The 21,628-nt window shown below is 37.9% G+C and overlaps 1 pseudogene; it reads left to right on the top strand.

The window, feature by feature from the left end:
* The first annotated feature begins 352 nt into the window (after positions 1-352).
* On the top strand, positions 353-2,036 carry LOC137766002 (ankyrin repeat domain-containing protein 6 pseudogene; annotated as a pseudogene).
* The last annotated feature ends 19,592 nt before the right edge of the window (positions 2,037-21,628 follow it).

Raw genomic sequence — 21,628 nt, 5'->3', positions numbered from 1 at the left:
CCCCTGAGGCTTCAGGAATAAGCAAAAGAGGCCTGTATATGGATTTGCTGATTGATGAAGAAGTTGACAAGCATTTGTACTCATTTGAAATCAAATGTTCATTTAGTACCTCATCCCCCAGGAGCTTATACTCTAATGAGAGCCAGAGACAAAGCAAATATTAGAAAACAATATGATCTTGGAGGCGCCGGGCATCCTGACTGCAGAGGTCCCAAAGATGGCATAGTGATGAAGGCCCCTTCCAATAATTGGAGAATCTTTACCCGAGGGTACCTGCCTGGGCCTGTGGCATCACCTTGAGCCAAAGGAACTTGTCTACCACTTCCCCGAAAACGTCTTTCTCTCCTAATTCATGAGCCAGCAGGATGCGGTCGCCGGGCTTTCAGAACGCCTGCTCATAGCTGCGTACAAAGGCCAGGCGGAGAATGTGTTTCAGCTCATCAACAAGGGCGCCAAGGTAGCCGTTACCAAGCATGGCTGGACCCCCCTGCATCTTGCTGCCAATAAGGGCCATCTTTCTGTGGTCCAGATCTTGCTGAAGGCTGGCTGCGACCTCGGTGCCCAGGACGATGCTGGAGACACAGCACTTTATATTGCTGCTGCCCTAAATCACAAGAAGGTGGTTAAAATCTTAGTGGAAGCCGGAGCAGATGGAACCATTGTCAGTAATGCAGGCCGGACTCCACTGGAGACTGCCCGCTACCACAATAATCCGGAAGTTGCTCTCCGCCTCACTAAAGTGCCCCGGGGAAGTGTATCAGCAGGAGACACCCGTAGCAGTGAACAGGATGTACCCAGAAAAGAAGAGTCCAAAGAAGATTTCCTGTCCGCCTCCCCGGAGCCCAGAGCAAAGGACAACAGGCAGAAAACGTCAAGGCCCAACGTGTCAGGGTTTTCTGACTCCACCCCACCAGCAGACCAGCAGCCCTGACAGCAGAAGAACTCGCGCACTCACAATCACCCTAAAAAGAGGCCCAGGCATCGCTGTTCGCCCCCATCCCCTCCCCATGAGTTCAGAGCAAACCAGCTCTACACGCTGTACCGGGGCAAGGACGGCAAAGTGATGCAGGCGCCAATAAATGGCTGTCGATGTGAACCCCTGATCCACAAGCTGGAGAATCAGTTGGAGGCAACTGTGGAGGAGATCAAAGCAGAGCTGGTGTCGTTTCAGGATAAGATGAACACGAAGCTGGGGCACATGGAGAATGAGACCCAGCACCAAATGCGGGTTCTGGACCAGCTGATGGTCGAGCGACTCTCAGCAGAGAGGACGGAGTGCCTGAACCGCCTGCAGCAGCACTCGGACTCGGAAAAGCACGAGGGAGAGAAACGGCAGATGCCCTTGGTGGATGAATTAAAAACTTGGTGCATGTTAAAGATTCAGAACCTGGAGGTGAAGCTTTCTGGAGATTCTGGGGCCTCCAGGACTAAATCCACACCCTCCACTGGCGAGTCCTCCACAGGTGTGGGTCAGTCAGTGGGGACTGCAGGTCCAAGTAGCAGCCTCTGACAGCTCCCCCCAGGTGGCCAGGCCCAAGGAAAAGGACCTCAGCTCCACAGCCGCCCACAGACCCCAGCAGGAGCTGTCTTCCTCGGACTGTACAGCCTCCCGACTGAGGAATGTCAAGGTCCAGACAGCCTCGTTACCCTTGAAAGAGGCAGCCAAATGCGACCCACAGGCCGGGCCCTGTGTTGACAGAGGCACCCAAACCAAGAAGTCTGGGAAAAGTGGGCAGACGAGGCACCGCGGCCAGCGGCCAGCAGCCAGCACCGCCTGCGGGCGGCCGCCACCAGCAGCAGGTGGCGAGCAGACTGCCGCTCACGCTCGAGACACCTCCCAAGCGCTGGAGCTCACCCACTATTTCTTTGAGGCTGTTTCCACCCAGATGGAAAAGTGGTATGAAAGGAAGATTGAAGAAGCACGAAGCCAAGCCAGTCGGAAAGCCCAGCAAGACAAGGCCACGCTGGAGGAACACATTAAAAGTTTAGAGGAGGAACTTGCTAAACTAAGGACTAAGGTACAGAAGGAAGACTAGGGCCTGGGAAGTGGGACGAGAAAGGATTCCTGGGACTTCCCTGGTGGTCCAGTGGTTAAGACTCTGTGCTTCCAATGCAGGGGGTGGGGGTTCAATCCCAGGTCCGGGAACTAAGATCACACATGCCATGTGGCCGGGGGTGGGAGGCGGCGGCGGCGGGGAAGGATTCCTGAGGATTTCCGGTCCTGCAACTGCAGAAGAGCTATGCCCAAGGTGTCGGTTATTGTACACATAGCAGACCTTGCCTTTTAAAAAAATCACTAATTTCTAAAATGTGCCACACACATGCTTCCTATGCCCTGAAGTTATGAAGACTTCAACAATTAGACTGAAACTAGGGGAAGCTTGCTTAGTTTCAGGTTTCATTACAGATTCGAAACCTCAGCCCAAGTTCATCTGAAGTTCAAAAGCTCAGATTAAGCCAGCCGTGCTAAGAAACTGAAGGATGTGTAAGCCTCAACTCTAATATTCAGGATATGAAATAATGTAAATGAAAAGCAAGAAAAAATATAAATCCCTGTGAACTCAAATCAAGCAGTCATTTATATCAACATGCCTGCTGTGCCTGGACAGAGTGTCTTTCTGTAAGAGCTGTAACAGACACGCTGAACCCCCTCCCTCAAGTTCATAGTTCCCAAACTGCTGACATTTTAACCAGGGGAAAACTCACCAAATTTTGAGAAGGATTTTCATGATGGCACAAGATCCAGTATATCTTAAAATGTTTTGAAAAGTCAGAGTGTATTTAAATAATGGTTAATTGGCTAATAGCACTGGGAATGTTTGTTAATAATGAATTCAAACGAGAAAGGTTCAAATCGTTGGATCATGGTTCCTGTATCTTTCAGCCAAAAGAAAGAAATAGTACAATCAATTAATCATAGTGATTTTAAAGTGGATTAATGGAAAAAACATTCACGTAACAATTACCTGAAACTTCTATAACCTAATTCACAGCCAGTTATCTTAGAGTAACTTTCTGAATTTGAGCTTATTGGTCTACATTTTATAAAGAAATAAGACTGTTTCTCGAAAGTATTTCATTTTGAACTGAGTTCTGTTATTGAAGAACCTCAAAAGCTTTCCACTGCTTTGTAGCAACTATGTCAAGGTAAACAATGCAATAAATTGACTTGGATTCCCCAGCTTGACCGAGCCCTGTGGATTTTACTCTGTTCTACGGAGTATACAAAGTTGCAAAAGTAAGGGTATGTTGAAACTTTGGATTTAATTATCTTCCAAGCTTCTTGTCCCTTGTGGCATTATATTCATCTCCTCAAAATTCCATGTATGCGTAGAAACCTCGATTCTATTTCTATAAACACAGGAACCAAGTAAATGTTGTCTGTAATTTTGAATAAACTTTTGCTCATTGAGTCAAAGAGAAAATATGACTTCTTGACATGCGAACACCCAGAAAAACAAAGTATGCATTTATTCCCCTTGTGTTTTGCCCATCAAGCTCAGTTGTTTTTGGTTTGTTCTTTTCAATACTGACAATATATAGATCTAGGCGTTCCTAATAAATGTAGATGTATGTCAACCAAAAAAAGAAAACAATATGATCTTGCTACAATGGAAGTCTTAGCTGATATTGAAACATATCATAAAGGTCCCCAACTGAATCACAGGCAGTCAGGGAGAAGGGAGGTGCTAGAGTGTGAACAGCTGTTACCTAAGTGGAATGTGAAGAAAAGAGGATATAGTAGGCAGAGGAATGGCATATGCAAAGACAAATGATTTAGCATAGCTGGAAAATTAACTGCAAGATTGAAGATGAAGCTGGAGTGATAGTTATGGAACAGAAAATTAGAAAGAATCAAGAATAACTCTATGGCCACACTGTGACCAAGGTGAGAAGTGATGAGGATACTAAACATGAAGAGAGATGGCTAAAGATATTCAGTTACAGAGATCAATATAAGAGAGGCTGTTAGCATGTGATCTGGCATGAAGGGGAGAATCTGGCGTGGAAAGTCAAGACTAAATATTTTGAAATAAAAACAAGAGTTGCCTAAAGTTGTTTTGCTTTCAAAATCTTTATCATGAGCATCCACTCTGGAAAGCTGATAAAACAGGAACTAAGAACTAACTCAGAGACTTAAAAGCCAAAGACCGTGAAACATCTAAATAGAGGGTTTGCCCAACAAAATGCCTCAGTGTGAATATTGACTACCAGAAAGAAAAAGAAATACTCAAGCTGTAGTATTGGATGTAGGTGGGGTAACGGTAGAAGATAAGTCAGAAGGATAAGCATGGATCAGATGTTTTTTGGCCAAGCTAATAAGTTGGACAATATCCTTAAAGCAGTCTGAAAGATTTCAGGTTTTTAAACAAAGATTAAGTATGATGTCATTTGCCTTAAAAAAAAAAAATCTTTTTGGAAGCAATGTGCAAGACTTACAGGAGGCATCAAGGCCAGTTTTATGTTTATGTCATGATCCTGGTGAGAATGATTAAAGACTGAGCTAAACCACAGAGCACTGACGCATTTCTAGGAATAGTAAAAGGAATTGATTATGTTATAGTAGGACCTTTAGTCTTTTTGAGGTCAATATGCCTCTCTGCCCTAAACTCCACATATGATCACTGCAACTGATATTCATGTGTGCACATTTGATTTGTAATTTCTATTGTCAAAGGAATGTAAAAATTTGACTGACCTTTGAGTCAAAAGGAAAGATGATCACAGTAGAGGACAGCATGATTTCAGTGTCCTTGAATACTGGACTGTATTCATGACCAGAATCTTCTAATGCTCACACATTAATGATTTCAGATGTGACTTCTTTGAGGTCCAGGTGAATAAGAATGGGGGTGAGAGCCCCACTGTGTGTGCAGTTCCAGCCCAGTTCTGACCCCTGAAGACTGATGTCAACCCTGTTGATCCGCTGTACTTTGTTAATAGTCATAGATAAAGGGTCTACAATAGGTTTAACTAGCAGTAAATACCAACAAGTGGAACTGAAAGAAGAGGAAGAAGAAGACCAATTCCTCCTGGCAACTGCAGCACACAGACTATCTATTAAAGTTATACTATTTCTTATCAAAGGAATAAACACATAAAGATCTAAAATCGACACAAATATTAATTATAATACAAAAGTAGTTCCTTCCTTTTCCCTTCTACCCTCCAATTCTGCTTTCAAGAGGATATCACCATTCATTTCTTCAGGTGTTTCATTAAGCATTAATTCTGTTTCTAAATAATATGCTTATATTGTTATTTCATGATTTATCAGTTTTAGAAATATCATATTTACTTCCTTATAGAGGATTAAAATTTGCTTCTTTAATTTCCCACTGCCCCCCCATACTTCTGGTTAATTTATTTATTTTGATGAATAAATCACCAAGTTAACTTTTTTCACATTAAAAAAAATATTGTTCACTGCAGAGCCAAGCAATTTACTACAATTACATTTTCTTACATGTGCTCCTTTTTACTTTCTTTAAAAAAAATCAGCTTGTTTTTCTTAGAATAGTTGTTATCAGCAAAGCCATAAATGTATAAGTTCTCTATTGCCCCTTCCCCTTTATATTTCCTTTGTATTCCATTGCCCTTTCCCCTTTATATTTCCTTTCAAGAAAAAGCAATAATGGTCACTGGCTAGAAGCATAAATCATGCCTGAAATTAAAAAACACTACATTTAAGTATGCTGACTCTCAAATGGAAACAAAACTGAGTTTTCAATAGGCCATTGATATGTTCTTCACAATGTGAGCTGCTTATAGTCTTGGGGTAGATGGCAATACCTTCAAATTTCATGGGCGTGTGCTCATTGCAACACTTTTGTTTGCTGTGAGATAATTTCCTTCATCAGAATCAATGATGGTGAGTAAAGTATGCCAAAGTTTATAGATAGTGGTGAGAGGACAGAAGTAGAATTTTATCTGGAATAAATGTTAATTTCAGTAAGAAGATACCACTGTCCTCTCTATGATGGAAAGTAACTAATTTTTTAACCTACCAACAATGTGGTTGGCTATTCCCCAGGGGCAGGAATCAAACTGACGTTTCAGCGTCAGTGTCTTCTCCTGGCAGGTTAAGCAATCCACAGTGGCAAAAGCCAGATCATCCTTGTAGTGGAATTCCATGTGTTGGGTTCATACAGAGCTTGTATTTTTGCTGCTATGTCCACATTGAGCAAACACTAGGTAGATGAGAAATGGGGTTTATTAACATTCACAGGGCTTCCCTAGTGGAGCAGTGGTTGAGAATCTGCCTGCTAATGCAGAGGACACGGGTTCGAGCCCTGGTCTGGGAAGATCCCACATGCCACGGAGCAACTAGGCCCGTGAGCCACAACTACTGAGCCTGTGCATCTGGAGCCTGTGCTCCGCAACAGTGAGAGGCCCGCGCACCGCGATGAAGAGTGGCCCCCACTTACTGCAACTAGAGAAAGCCCTCGCACAGAAATGAAGACCCAACACAGCCAAAAATAAATAAATAAATTAATTTTTTTAAAAATCATTCACAAAATATGTCATCTTGTCTATATGATTATTCAGAGCCTCCACTTACGTGGATGTCCTTTGTTAAACAGTCATCTGAAACAGATATTTGCATATTTCAGCCCATCCTAGAATATCTATCTGCAAACCTCCAGATATCCTTGGAATCACTGTTCCAGGCCTACTGTTTCCACATTTCTACTCATCAACCTAAAACTTTAGCAACATTAGTCTAAATTAGTTTAGATAAAACATTAGTCCACTAGTCAGTTTAGATGAGAAGGAGATATCCAAGCAGCTCCCTGATCTCAGGAGGAGGATGTGAGACATGTGAAGCTGCAGGACTCTCCATGCACATAAGCATGCCAGGTGGGATTAGCCAAAGCCCAGCCTGGACCAGCTGAACCCTGACAATGCATGAGAAATGAATGTTCATTGCTTAACATCACTGAAGCTTCATACTCATAAATTATCCATCAATTTTGTATTATCAATAGCTAACAGATACAAGGATTTCTATCAATACCAAACCAATCCGGTACCAACTGAGCTGTTCAGTAGTCTCCCCAGTAAGATTTTCATCATCATTATTCTTCAGGGACACTCCTATTTAGGGCTATAATGCTGCATCAGCAAATTTCTGATTAGAGCCAGCATGTTGTTTAGAACCAAAAGGAAATTATTTTATACATAGTCACAAAGAACTTCCTATGAGATCATGCTGTGGATTCAGGAAGAAGAAGCAATGAAACAGGAGTTGGTGTCTTAGGCATGTGTACTATCTGCACCCTAAATTTTACTGGTAGACCCCTGTGTCATTTGGGGTCTCAATAACTAAGTTTAATTTACTGTCAGTGTCTAGTAATCCTTAAAATGATTGGATGTTTTCTTGTGCAGAGATATTCTAGATAGTGGCTTTATTTCCCCTTGGGGAAGGAAGGATAGGAGGAGTAATTACATCACACACTCATGTCAATATAATAGCATCCTTTCTCAAGGAGCCCAGGCTGTCATTCAGAGGTACTTGAACTGTCTTAGGTCTGAAATCTAGATAAAAAGTCTAGTGACTTGCCACTGTGACAACATAAGTCTGATTTTTGCCCACTAGACCTAGCAGTGTTCCTGTTACAGATCAAGTAATATTTTAATTTTCTACTATCTATTTTATTCCTAGGTACATATTAATCAGACTGTGCTGTTAGACTATGAGGATAGAAACTATATGGAAGCTTTGGGTTGTACGTCAAAGAAAGAGAAATAGCCCTGGATGCTGAGAATGTTCACTGCCATGCAATGATGTACCATGATATATTTCCCACTCTCTGTGGTTCTGTGTGTGCATTTAAACATACAGAAACACACATATATCCAAACACAGAGATATGTTTTATGGATTAACAAAGCTCTTAATAACATTTTTATACTACCCCAATTTCTGTGCCCTTTCACCTTTGTAATCTGGCATTAAATGTTTGTAATGGTCCTGAAAATGGTTATGATTTATCAGTAAGTTGGAATCTGGGAAATATAATTCATCTATCAAAATTTCATCATATCATTTTGGCTGGAATGTAATTATTTCGTATAAGTTATACTTGTGTACTCTTAAAGCACATTTCTGTTTACTTCAGCTAGGAGTAAAGTTTTTCAATGATACTTTATTCAATCAGAGTTTTACAAAAAATTTTAAAAAGACACTGTAGTACTGGAAATGTTTTTTAATTGTAAATATGTTTTTTTAGTTACTTTGTTTTGGTAAACAATCTCTCCTTCCTCCCTCCCTCTCTCTCTCTCCCTTTTTTTCTTCCTCCCTCCCTTTCTTTCTTTTCCTTCCTTCCTTCCTTCCTTCCTTCCTTCCTTCCTTCCTTCCTTCCTTCCTTCCTTTCTTTCTTTCTCTCTGTCTCTCTTTCTTCTTTTTCTTTCTTCTCATCTTCCTTTTTAACTCCTTGACACTATTTGGCCAAGAAGCATGTCCTCAATAAAATAACCGTTACTAATTTTTATCCTATACCTCATTGAACACTGTATGGAAAGAAGAAGTCACTGATAAAGAATCTAGAACTATTTGTAATGCCACTTGATCCTTCCTACAGAGACTTAAAGAAACTATTACGCTGTTGAGGAGGCAAATAATGAAATGAGGTGTTGACTCTGTGAGCTAATAACATGGCTCCCAACTCCAGGGTGAAGAACTACAAGTTATACTCAGGCTTCAGACCAACTTAAAACATCAAGGAAGAAGGAAGATCAAGGTGATCAAGCCTTGGATTAAAGATGCTTCCAAAGAAATTTCTCACATCATGCCTAAATATCAAGCTACTTAATTTAATGTTGATCATCTGCTGTGAGTTGCCATAAGAAATTGTATTAAAGATGGAGAAGGTTTAGACTGAGTCTGATATACTTAAAGAGAAGATGACCAGAGTGAGAAAAGTTTAGAAGTTAAGACAAATTGAGTGATCGTTAATCGAAACTAATAGAAATCAAAACCCAAGACATTGAAAAGCAAAAGCAAGGTGTGAAGAATTTTTCTCTAGAAAAGTGTTCTCTTAAGCTATGGTGGTAGTCTTTTTCCAGAGTAATTAGCAGGAAGATCCCAGAGCAGCATATTATGCATGGTGTAGCCAATTAGTAGAGTTGCTTTAATTAATTATTTACAGATTTCTATAAAGTGAAAAACAAAATTCTTGAAAAGGTAAAGACTGTGGCCAAGAAAAGTAGTCATGTATCTCCCAAAGTTTTCCTTTTTGCATAGAAAAGAGTGTAAAGAATTATAAAGAGTGAAGGATTCTCTAAGTCAAGTCTTAAACCCAAAACAAAATAAAAAAGGCATGCTACTTATAAGTTAGAACAAAACTCGTGTGTGTGTGTGTGTGTGTGTATATACTCCTCATGACAATTTTTGTCCCATAGTAGTCTTAAAAGCCAAAGAACCAATAATCAATGCTTTAAAATATAAACACTAGCATTGAGGACAGTGAAGTTCATATGGAAAATAAACTTAAAGAGCTCATGTACAGTTTGCATAAATAATTTGCATAAATATTTGTAAAATATAATTCTCCTTAAAATTATAAAGATCAATGAGTTAAATTTTAAAATATTGGCTGGAGTTATAATTACAGGTTGCTTGAAAGAAAGAGGTGAATCTAAACTTTATGTTTTGAATTCATAGAATAAAACACACAAAAAGAGTTTGATTTATGTAAAGTTTTCATTGATTATTAATTATTTAATGAAAGAAAAGAAAATATCGTAGTGAAGCTAAGCATAAAAAAAATGCAGGTAATTTTCAACATTGAGAATAAACAAAGAGACGTTTACTACTTGGTCCAAAATAAATACTGGAAGAAGTCACCACCATCAAGCAAAACTGGGATGAAATCTGTATTCAGAGTCCAACCTGATTAAGTCGGGAGCCAGATGGTTTACCCGGGAAAAAAGACAGTATTAGCCATCAGGGTCTTTGGTTGTTTTATTGAGCTACAAAGAGATGAAGTGAGGGAGAAGTGTTTTTCTCTGTAAGCCTTGGCCTCTGGAATCTCATTTGTTGTTTAGTAAGATGGCTTAACACAGTTACATGCTGTGTTGCTAGTAAATTCAGCAAATGAAGACCTCTGTCTCAGTGAGAGCTTTGCCACCACTCTTTTAAAACACAGATGTCCCAGAGCTAACAAGGGACTGTGGAAATATAATAAATAGAGAGGGACAGATTATATTATACTGAAGGCCAGATTATCCTTGGCTCTTCAGTTTTCTACCAGAAAGTTTTTATACAATCACATTATTCTTACAGTTGGTCCCTAATGGATGAAAAAAGATGCCTCAAGGACTTTACTTTTTAACAAGACAGGTGAAAGCCCCATTTGGCTGAAAAATACAGGTATCCACTAATAGCGATCCCATCTATTTGATTTTGGTGTTCTTGGCTTTCCCCTGGGCCATTATTAGGACCATTACAGGGATGAACACATATTAAAAGAGATCTACTTTGTAGACACAACTGAGAAGCTGTAAGAATTTTCTGTGAAGAAACACTGCCTACTAATTTTTCCCTGCCCAGTTTACAACCGGAAATCCAACCCAGCTTGGGAAAAGATCATGAAAATGGAAACACTCTAGAGGCAGCCCAAATCGTAGAAAGCCAAGGTCCCAGTTGATAACAAAAGATATTCAGGATGCTGTTGTAAATGCTTCTATTGACAGAGAATGCATCAAACTGACTTCGCCTTATAATTAGCCTGACTCATCTAGAGCCAGACTGAGGTTTATTAGCTCACTGCAGTTTTTAGCCCCTGAGATTCATAAAGGTATATCTCAGGGAAACATTAAATGCCCTCTACCTCTGACTCAACCATGATTTACATAAATAACCAGGTATTTTAAAAATTATTCACTTGTATATTAGTTCATTACTATTTTGAGATGTCATCAGATCAGACCGGTAGATTTCCACTAAGTTTGAAATGCCATGCTATCACCTTACATGTGCATTGCTCTTTGTAAAATTTTGATTGTCTTTATGTCTGGTGTTTTCATAAATTTAAGGTTAGACTACCTACATATTTCACTAGTAGCAGATACAGAAAAATCAGAACTTGGGATGTGTAAAGTCTAGAAACAATGCCAGTGAAACAAAGCATAGGCCAACATGAAGCCCAGAGTCTAAGGGACACTGGCCCTTGGAAGCAATAAGTAGAGGTTGATAAAAAGGTATGGTGAGCTAAATTAAAAAGCAGACTTTGAAATGGTATGAGATGTTCTGTAGAAACAAAATTCTACAAAGCTTGGCAGGAATGATACTCAGAATATGATGGGACTACACACACACACACACACACACACACACACACACACACACAAAGGCATAAAGGTAAGTACATGAGGAAATGGATGTATGAATTAACTTGACTGTGGTAATCATTTATGTATATATATGTATACATATGTGTAAATATATATACAGTTGACTCTTGAACAACTCAGGGGTTGGGGCACTGACCCTCTGCACAGTTGAAAATCTATGTGTAACTTTACAGTCATCCCTCTGTATCTACATATTCCCATCCTCAGATTTAGCCAGCAATGGTTGTGTAGTGCGGTAGTATGTATTTATTTTTAAAAATCCTCCTATAAGTGGACCCACGCAGTTTAAACCTGGTTGTTTAACAGTCAACTGTATGTCAAACCATCTTTTGTGTACCTTAAATATATACAATTTTAACTTGTCAATTATACCTCAATAAACCTGGAGAAAAAACCCAAAATATGATGGGATCAAATCATCAGAATAGGGGCGATCAGAATAGGCAGTGTGTGTAGTGCTGAAGCAGAGTCCTGAGGGAAAGGGCAAGGGTGGTAGTGGGTGCTCATAGCTCTCAAGGAAGTGCCTACATTCAGGAAAGAGATTTTTCCAATATTTAAAAAACTGTTAAAGGCATACCATACATACCAGTTAAATGGCAGCTATGTCTGCACCATCCCCACTAGATGTGAAGGAAAGAGAGGTATAAAGGATTTAGGGACTAGTCCCTATGTACCCAGAAAATGGTTGCCCTGCTCTCCAGGCTGCCCCCATGGGACTGACGGAAATGTCTTCATGCCTTTAGTCTTTAGAAATATAGATTGTGGTCCTGTCATGCTATTCTATCCACATAGTGATTTCTTGGGCCTAGGTGTTCACTGTCTTTTCCACTCAGCCAAGGCCTCAGAAACTTTCTTTGTTCTTCTTGGTCAGAGCATCCTTTACTTTCCACAGCCTGGTTCCCCAGGTTGCCAACCTCTGATCTTTTCATAGATGATGCTTCTTTTTTTTTTTTTTATAAATCCATTTATTTATTTATTTATTTTTTGGGTTCATTGGGTCTTCGTTACTGCACATGGGCTTTCTCTAGTTGTGGCGAGTGGGGGCCACTACTCGTTGTGGTGCACGGGCTTCTCATTGCGGTGACTTCTCTTGTTGTGGAGCACGGGCTCTAGGCACACGGGTTTCAGTAGTTGTGTCACGCGGGCTCAGCAGTTGTGGCTTACGGGATCAGTCACTCTGCGGCATGTGGGATCTTCCCAGACCAGGGCTCGAACCCTCATCCCCTGCACTGGCAGGTGGATTCTTACCCACTACACCACTAGGGAAGTCCCAGATGATGCTTATTCTGGCCACCACTCTGGCTATTCCCACACTGCGACTTTCATCTATATCCTATACCCTATCTCCTCTTGCTGCTCCCCTTCCAAACAAACAAACAAACAGTTTATAAATATCATGAGTCTACCAACACACTTTTCCTTTTAGAGAGAAAAAAAGCAGTAATTCTTAGCATTTGGGACACTTCATTAGGGTTTCCTTTCTTCTTGGCAGCTCTTAGTGCTGACATCTACTCATAAATTTGTTCCATTCTCTTGTACTTTTGACTATTTTTTTGTTCTTCTGTGTTCGAAATCAGTAGAGACCATTGATGGTCTAGGAAATCCAGATATTGAGTTCACTCCTGACCCTGCCACTTACTATCCATGTGACCTGGACAAGTAACTTCCATGCTTTGAGGATAGTGCTTTCCTCATCTATAGTGAATTTGCAAATGCCCACTATAGAAAGGCATATATTGACAGTAAATCAGTAAATGGTAGTTATTCATACTGTAAAAAGGGAGAGAAAGAGAAAAACGTACCCAACACTTCAGGTCCTTCTTGGTCAACTCCTCACTTCACTACTTACTCTAATGGGAGAATTAGGCCCTGTATTCAAAGTGAGGTTCAGGTATAGCCTCTTGGTGCCACAAGCAAAACCAGTTTTTATAACCAATGTTAACCTGCTTATTAAAATATTTAAAACTAATCTAAAGATGTATGGAATAAATCAGAACATCAGGAGTAGTGAGAAAATATGAGACAAACTTAAAATGAAGAACATTTTATAATGTACCTGACCTGTATTCTTCAAAATACCAGGAATAGTTGATCTCAAGAGAATTTCTCTCTCTCTCCCTCTATCCCTCTCCCCACCCTACCCCTCTCTTCATACACACACACACACACACACACACACACACACCTGAGGAAGAATACATTGATCTTACATATTAGGAGTAGTGGCTGACTTTTGAAACAATGCAACCTAAATAATAATTTGAGCCATTAAACTCAAACTTGTTTGTTTAAATTCAGAATACAATAAGTGATATATTTAGGTGACAGAAAGGGGTTACATACAAGCCTATATGATCTAAATATAAGCTTCAGGAAGATGAACTAATTAATATATTTGAGCCAAGGATCTAGAAAACTTTCAAAATGATTGCTTACCTCCTGAAAATTGGAAAGTGAACTAGTAAAGAAGTTAATGGCTTGTTACGTGGCCTTTCTCTGCCCTTAGAGAAGACTAAGGATTTAATACTTCATTAAATATTTCTTCTAACATTAACTCAAGACAATTTCTAGGAAATTATTCATACTAATTTCAAGGTACATGAATGTCCTACTAAGCACTATGCAGTAGACTAAATTCCTGCATTTACTGTTGAAATTTTTAAACAGCAATATGTGACCAATATTGATGAGCTGCAGAAGCACAAAAAAATGAGCATGATCATGTACACTTTTGGTGGCTGTACAGGTATCTGCGTATCAGTGGAAGGAGACCCTGAGCTGGCTCTCCCGTGCTGAGGTTGTACATACATACTCAGCTCTCCTTGTATGACTGTGAATGTCTGAGTGCCAAAGGACTGAGGCATCCAAGGATATGCCTGGGAGTCACCCCACTTCACACCTCTGAGACGTTTAGACTTATGGCTCTCTTATCCCTCCATATTGAAACGGTCACCCAATCAGTCACCCAATCAGTCATCTATCTTCCAGATGATAGACCAATCTATACACCAGTTTCCCTTTAGTTATCTCTCTACAAGTAATCTGCTAGAAGCCTTTATCCTATCAAAACTTTGCACTACTGACATACTTGACTAATTGCTTTTCCCTTAGGCACTTATTTTTTTCTCCACTTTAAAATGGAATATTTATTTTAACAAACCTCTTCTAGCACAATGAGCCTAAAGAGATTTATAATTTAATGAAAGGCTTAATTCAAGAACCTCACCATTTCAGTGAAGCACCAAGACCGACATACTAAAATCATTAATATTAGGTGTTAAAATTTTTATTTAACTTTAACCAAAGTCTACTTGGATGTGCCTTACAGTATATTAAATTTAAAAAAATGAGATATAACTAGCCTGCCAAATGTATTTCTTTGAATTGTGGGCACAGCTCCTCTATTTGTTTTACAATTAAAAAAAAAAAACTATATTAACGGTGTGCAATGCAATGTGTTTTAAAAAAATACAATTGAAATTGCTTTAGTAAAATACACTTACTACTTTAAGAAAGCTTAAGTGTTTGTGTTGAAAGATACTGAAGCTTAAAATTCCAAAAACAAATTCTGATTTCTGCATGCAATGAGTTTTACTAATAATCATAATTATATAAGCCAGCTTTTTCTGAGTACATTTTAATATTCAAGGCACCAATCTGTATACTTTAGATGAATTTTTTCATTCAGTTTTTGCAAAAACCCTTTGAAGTAGGTACTATTATTGTTATGCTGCTTTAGCCATGAGGAAATGAGAGACTAGTTCATTTACTCAAGTTCATAATTCTAGGAAATGGTGTGGTTAGATTTGAAAATCAGGCATGCTGAACACATTATGTTTTCTAAATTGTTCAAATATATCTGTCTCTTTCTTAAAATTGTTTTAATTGAGCTGATAACCAAGATTAATTCCATTGCTCAAACACAGTTTACTTGAAATATTAGTATCTTCCTTTTGCTCCTCTCATTCCTTCAGATATGCAGCTTTCACTGGAAAAATATATATGTATATATATTAGTCCTTAGTTACCTATGCAATTGCTTTTGAAAGCCACTGGTATTTTCCTGTAAAATATTCACTGGTCATCTCATCTCCAAACTGCCCTAATCTAACCTGTGAACTGCTGCAGGACAAACCTGGTTACATTAACCGGCTTAGTTGTAGGAGGCCCTTTCTGACATCTTAGGAAGTCTATTCAGCTACCATTGGAGGTCTGTCCCTGATATCACAAATTTAGACTTGTCCTATGCTGGTTGGAAGCAAAAGCCTTTACTAGGTCAAACCAATCCATGTCCTGCTCTCAAACCACCTTTATTTTGCTAGTGCATTTCTGCTTCCTATAATGATTTCCTCATTTCTCATTGTTTATTGAAATAATCCCATTTTCTCAGATCTCATATTTTCTATTGGGTCTTCACAATCCCCCCAGATTAACCTCTTATCTTTTTCACCAATCCAATACTATTCATATTTTTGATACCTTTGATTTGTCCTGAAGGAATATGTAAATACATTGTCCTTGATTAACATTTGATAATTTTTGTTTTTCTGTTCCAGATAAAGAACCACATGTTAACTATTTTAGATATCCCTTACTGATTTAATCCAAATGCTTATAATAATGTGACCTCTTTATGAATGTTTGTTGTTCAAATATGAAAGAAAATATTTGTTTTATCTTGAAGGCTATTATTGTTTTCAACTCTGCCCTTCCTTCATCTTGTAGATAACCACTTTCTTAAGCACTTTTGAAGAAATTTGTTTCAGGTGCAATAGGTCAAGTGGTATCTATAAGCATGGACCAAGCTCGTAAAACAATCGGTTGGGACTTCCCTGGTGGTGCAGTGGTTAAGAATCCGCCTGCCAATGCAGGGGACATGGGTTTGAGCCCTGGTCTGGGAAGATTCCACATGCCGTGGAGCAACTAAGCCTGTGTGCCAGAACTACTGAATCCCGTGCGCCTAGAGCCTGTGCTCCTCAACAAGAGAAGCCACTGCAACGAGAAGCCCACGCACCTCAACAAAGAATAGACCCGCTCGCCTCAACTAGAGAAAACCCTCACACAGCGACGAAGACCCAACGCAGGCAAAAATAAATAAATAAATTTATTAAAAAAAAAGAAAACAGAACAAAAACAATCAGTTGCAATCTGTGCTGCAACTTTATGCTCCATATGGTGGCTTCTGAGTGGAGAAATGGCACTAAAGAGAGAGTCAAGTTAGAATAAAGTTTTATATTCTACAGTATATTTGATAGCTTTTTGATTTTTCTGGTATATTTGATAGCTTTTTGATTTTTCTGTTCACAAAATGACACAATTCTCTTTTTTTCCAATACCTTACCAAGAGTTATATTTCCATAAGTTTGTCCCATAATAGAATATCTATTTTGCCCAGATATACCTCAATTCTCCTGAGAATAAGTCAATAGTAATAGAAAATTTTAGTGCTCAGTATTATTGATGATCAGAGAGAGAGCACCGAAGACAATACTTCTTCAGTGAAGAAAGTGAAAGTAATCAAAAAACCAGTTGATTTTTTCCCACAACGATGAAATTTCCTTTCTTTGCATATTTCTGATTTCCTTGGCTACTGTCAAAACCAGAAACATTGGGCAGGTAATTGTCAGTGTTGCCAAACACTCAATCTTGTATTTTGAACTCTCATTTTTATCCCTGTTTTATAAGGATGATGGAAGACATAATCAGAAAAGGTTTGTATACCTAAGAGAGATTGTCTTTAAAATCAGTCATTAGGCATTCCTAAAATCATTTTTGCTCAATTAATCCTTTTATGTTTGTTCAAAATTGTTCAAAGTTAGTAACAGGAATTACCTATAGCATTACAAGATCACTTTCTGTTGCAGCTGAATAATTTTAGAGATATTCAGGTACATTCTCTCGTGTGTCTTCTAATGTTTTTGGCAAGTGGACCATAAAAAATTTGGATGTCTTTTTTGGTCTAATAGTTACTTCTTTGCTACATTCCCCAGGTGCATTTTCCAGATTTTCTTTTTTTCCCTCCCTGGAGGAGACTTGGTTGTCCAGGCTAAGCTTAAGGTAAGAGTAAATATTCATACTAAAGTACATGTATACCTTTTATGGTACTTATCAAATAATGAGATGCTCTGAAACATGGTAAATTTAATGAAGCAAAAAAACAATGACCGAATTAAAGAGAGGAATAGAAAGTTTAACAATAATAGAGATATTAATGCAACATTTTCAATGATAAATAGAACAAGTAGGCAGAAGGTCAACAAGGAAATAGAACATCTGAGCGATATTAAAAACAAATACATCTAACAGGTACATGTGGAATAATCCACCCAACAATAGCAGAATACATGTTCTTCTCAAGTGCCAATGAATATTCTCCAGAAAAAAACATGTGCTAGTATATAAAGTAAGCCTAAACATATTCAAAAGGATTGAAATATTGCAAAGTATGTTTTCTGACCACAGTGGAATTAAGTTAGAAATCAATAACAGAAGATAATTGGGAATAGTCTTGAACATGTGAAGATTAAACTGCACATCTCAGTAACTAATGGATCAAGAAGACATCACAAAGTAAATTGTAAAATGCCTTGAGATGAATGAAATAAAATACAAATTCTCAAACTTATGAGAAGTAACTAGGGCTGTGCTCAAAGAGAAATGTATAATTATAAATACATTACTAAGAAAGAAGATTTCAAATAAGTAATCTAACCTTCACCTTAAGGCACTGGAAAAATAAGAGCAAATTAAACCAAAGCAAGCAGAAAAAAAAAGGAAAGAGTAAAGATTAAAATGTAAATAAAGATTAGGAAAACAACAGAGCATATTGATGAAACCTAAAATTGGTCTTCAAAAAGATCAATAGAACTGACAAACTTTTAGTTAGACTGATAAAGAAAAAGAAGAGAACAAATTCAAATTATCAATCTCAGGAATCAAACAGAAGATACCACTATTGACCTTACAGAAATGAGAAGGACTTTAAAAGATTAAATGAAAATGATGTACTAACAAATTAAGTAACTACAAACAAATATGAACAAATTAAATAACTTAGTTCAATTTCCTAGAAAAACACAAGCTACCAAAACTGATTCAAGAAGACATTGACCATTGAATAGATCTGTAACAATCAAAGAGATTGAATTAGTAATCACAAAAGTACCCACAAAGAAAAGCACAAGCCCATATGGCTTCACTGATGAATCCTACCAAACATTTAAAGAAGAGTTAACACTAATCTTTCACAGACTCTTCCCAAAAACAGAATAGGAAGTGATAATTTCCAACTTATTCTATGAGACCTGTGTTGTACTGATATGAAAACTAGGCAAAGCCATCACAAGAAAGTTGCCTGTGCTTTTGATGTCATATCTAAGAATGTATCGCCTAATCCAAAGCCACAAATATTTATTCTGTTTTCTCTTAAGAGTTTCATAGTTTTAACACTTTTATTTAGATCTATGATCAATTTTGAGTTGACTTTTATGTCCTGATTTATATACACAGTCCACAATGTATATAAACTGAGTAGAGAGGCATATTCTTTCAAGAAAAATTAGTGTTTATAATCAAGAGAAAATAGAATGTAAACAGATGGACATAGACACAGATATCTGTTGCTCTTGGACAACTCCTCTAACCTCACATTTTCCCATCTGTAAAACACGGGGTATAAATGTGTGCTAATAGTCTCCACCTCAAAGTGTTGTGAGGACTAAGTAAGATAATTGAATTTAGCATTTATTTTATTATCTGTTGCGTGGTATTTACTCAAAACTGTTAACTAATGTTCTTAAAATGCTGAAATAAAAATTTCAGGCAAAATATTTATTGTGTACTCATAAATGTATTTTAATACTGACATTAACTCTTTGCCTTTATTTTAATTTATTATGACCATTGAGTGATGATACAGCTACATTCTTCTACAAAATGCCATATTTTTGGTGATGCAATATTGTGTATACAATTCAGAATTACTTGGTATTTTGTTGTTGTTTACTTGGCATGCTGTTTGTACTGGCAACTCTAAAAACAATAAACAAAGACACTTCCTTTATATAAGACATAAACTTTAAAAACTTTAATTTATCAGTGTGGACTCTTATTCAACTGAGATCCTTTCTCAAGCTTTGGCACCAAGGGATATGATTCTTTTCTCTGGTGACAGCCTTGAGGGCCCAGGTCAGGGGTCCCCAGCCCCTGGGCCGTGGAGACTGGTGGGCAAGCAAAGCTTCATCTGCCGCTCCAATCTCTTTTGGAATATGCTGTAAGTGAGAGCTGTGCTTCTTCCCATCCCTAGAAACCTGTTATGCTACCCTTTTATCAGTACAGGCAGAGCCTGTACAGGGCCCTGAAAGAGCCCTGTCGGTATGTATTAACTTTTCTCACATCCTTTTCTTTTCCAGCATGACATATTTTCTCTCCCATTAACTACATTTTATGGTTACGTTAAATTATATTGTGATTCTATAGCTTCAAGCAAGGTATAATTAGGTAGCCCCCATTCAGTCTTCAAAAACCACCTGGTCACACCTCAGTATCCTATTTTATGTCTCACTCTAAATCCAAAGGCTTGTGATCTCTGGCTGAAGAGATATTTTCGGGATTACACTGTCCCAACTCATTCTATCCTATACCCTGCAGTAGCCATATTCTGTGTATCATATTTTATTTTCAATTCATGTACTGCTTATGTTCACTTTCTCCCCCATTCTTTACTCTTGTTCTTCTGAAGAACATTTTGGGTGTGTGTTTCCCTGTCACTTTTTTTCTGGCTTATTAATTTGGACATAATAAGTTTGGAATTTAATTCATCCAATTTTTTCATGGCATACTTCCACAACTTCCTGTACTACTTAAACTCTGTATTTATTTTCTAAACATTTAAGACTTTCATATAAAATGCTAATCTAGCTTTCAGGGAGCTCATCAACAACATTCTGGAAGAAAAGCACATGAATCCAATCTGTCAATAACCTTTTCAGATCTTTGTTGTTTAAAATAAACTATTTTATCCGATTAAAAACAACAACAACAACAAAAAGTCTCCTTTGGCTTTAAGCAAGTCGGAATTGATTTCTGTGCTTTGCAACCAAAAGATATCCATTTGTTTTCCTGTAATAGAACTAATTTTTAACAGGCACCATTATCATAAGTTTTACAATTTCAATCATTTTCTTACTCTGGAGAATTAAAGGAGCCACCAAGTAATATGAAATTAATATTGAGAAGCATGTCCTTGTCTCTAGATAATGGTCAATTGTAACATCTTCCTCAAACATATGAACAATGCTAATTCACTTAAACTCTAAAACAGCAAAATTTATATATCAATTTCTTCTTAAGGTTATGATATGCATATACTTTTGGTCCTAATGTTGCCATTAGAAGTCACAAGTTGCTTGCAAAGTAATCTCAGTCCAGATGCTCTGTGTCTGACATGGGAAATGGGACCTTAAAAGCTCTTCCTCACTATTCTTTTCCTTATTTTCTCTGCACTAGTCACAATTAGGAAAGCATCAGCTGCTTCCACTTATTGCCTGACTGTTTCAGAATTATACTGGACATAGATGATAATGCCCTTCCTATTACCTCTTTATGGAACATGCAACTGAGTCTGAAAGAGAGCAAGGAAAATATCTATGGAAGCATCTTGCTTATAATTGGATAATTCAAAAGATCTAGTAGTGTCCATAACTGGTTAGAGCTCCTACTAACTGAGAGGGTTGTTCCCTCTGTGATACAGAAAGAGAAAGAGTGAGAGACGTGGATACTCTAATTAAAAAAAAAAAAAAAAAAAATGTGTAGGCATGCTGTCAGGCCAGAAGGGATTTTAATATACAAACAGTAACTGCATGTGTTTGACATACACAGTGACAGTTTGAAAGGCTTTTTACATTCACCACATTTTCATTAAAATTGAGCATGTAAAACTGGACATTCTATTACCAGATCATAAAACCAGTATATCCTTGGTTGTTTCTTGAAACGAGAGTTTCACAAATTTGCAACTCTAAGAATGTAACCTCAGGACAGGTTCTGAGAGGCCAATCAAAAATTATTATGAAAATGTGCTCAAGGTAAAGATTTTTATGTAAAAAAAAAAAAAAAGTTTTCTGGTTCCCCAAACAACTTCATTCAATAGAAATAAAATGCCTAAGTTTGCATGAAGGTAGGCAATAATCATATTTATTCTGAATATCCATCATTTTAATAATGCCTTAAAATTTCAGTTTATTATAATGTCGATATATAGAAGAAAACT

This window comes from Eschrichtius robustus, chromosome 6 (genome assembly GCF_028021215.1).
Source record: "Eschrichtius robustus isolate mEscRob2 chromosome 6, mEscRob2.pri, whole genome shotgun sequence".
In the NCBI taxonomy this organism is placed as follows: domain Eukaryota; kingdom Metazoa; phylum Chordata; class Mammalia; order Artiodactyla; family Eschrichtiidae; genus Eschrichtius; species Eschrichtius robustus.
The sequence above is the reverse complement of the archived record's forward strand: the minus strand, read 5'-3'. Positions and strand labels throughout refer to the sequence as shown.